Raw genomic sequence first — 1,465 nt, 5'->3', positions numbered from 1 at the left:
TGAGTGAGAACTATGTGAAGGACAGTGTAACCCCCCCGCCCCTATATTTTTATGCATATTCCTCTTAGACTTGTTTTACTCAACACTCATGCCCCTCAACTGTTCTTTTTATTGCTCTAATGTAAAGGTATTGGAAATCCAAGGGAAAAGTATTTAAGAATTACTTTCAGTTTTATGAAAATATTTGAACCAGAAAAGATTTACTGAGATAATTTATTGTGTAGATTTGCATAAAATTTGAGAATTTTCCAGTAACAGGCTAACAAAAGCTATTAAAATATTTGCTTGCTATACCACCAGATGTCAGATAATCATCAGGAGCAGTGTCAGATGTTATGTACTCTTGGCTTTTCTCCATCCTGGCTGCCTCCCCATTTGGTTCGTTGTCCTTCATACCTTATTCTCGTGCATTCTGAAGGAACTTTGAACTTACCGTTTCCTGTGAGCTATCTCATCACAGTTATAGCTACTGTCTCTTGATGCTGATCTGTAAGCCTGTCACCCTTCACCAAAGACATGAATCATATCTTAACTATGTCTTGGATATCCCCTTGTTTGCCTCCAGTTAACACACAGAGAATCAGACCCCTTGGTCTTCCTCCCAGAACATTATGTTATTCATACATTGGACACAGCTCACAGTGTGAGCTCACACTACCAGCCCTAAAAGTAGTGTATTTGAATTGTCCCCCGCTCCCTCTCCACAGCCATATGAGCTCCAATTTTACTTCATCTTCTTTCTTAGTGTCACAAAGATTTCTTTTCCTCAAGGGTGTGTTCATTTCTGGGGTCCTCATCCCATAACAACTAATGCAACATCTCTCTGGTGTCTTTAAAAACATCTTTTCACACATTTTTTTCCATGAAACACAGCAACACAAGTTACTATCCTTGCCCATCACTTACCAATATATCATTCTTTCTTTTTACCCCTACTTACTCTTCATCTGCTATTATCTCAACTTCAACCATTCTGTCAGCGTTTTCAAGTTCTGTAAGACCCTGTTCCTCCTTACATACCTAAATTAATTTCTGATACTCATATTCCTAACTTTTACTATTTGGTTGGGAAGGTCTCCTCTTTTCTTCAATGCTGCCCTACATGCATATACGTAAAGTTTCTGAAATCAATTTAAAAGGCTGAGTAAGCCTCTCAGAAAGTCCTATTCCTTTCCATGCAATCTAAGTTAGGCTTAAAAAGGGGGAAAAAATGGGTTTTGTGTCTCTTATCGTATATAATTTACCAGTTTTCTCGTAGGATATGAACTTCTTTTCCTTCCCACCACATAGTAAACAATCTAGAAAAAAAACCAAAACCAAAAATCATAATAGAAATTAAAATATTGTAACTGAATTGATATACTGTCCTGGTTTCAGCTGGGATAGAGTTAATTGTCTTCCTAGTAGCTGGAACAGTATTATATTTTTGAGTTAGGTATGAGAAGAATGTTGATAACACTGATGT

The sequence above is a fragment of the Haliaeetus albicilla genome, chromosome 7 (genome assembly GCF_947461875.1).
Source record: "Haliaeetus albicilla chromosome 7, bHalAlb1.1, whole genome shotgun sequence".
Taxonomy (NCBI): domain Eukaryota; kingdom Metazoa; phylum Chordata; class Aves; order Accipitriformes; family Accipitridae; genus Haliaeetus; species Haliaeetus albicilla.
This window is presented reverse-complemented; position numbering follows the sequence as displayed.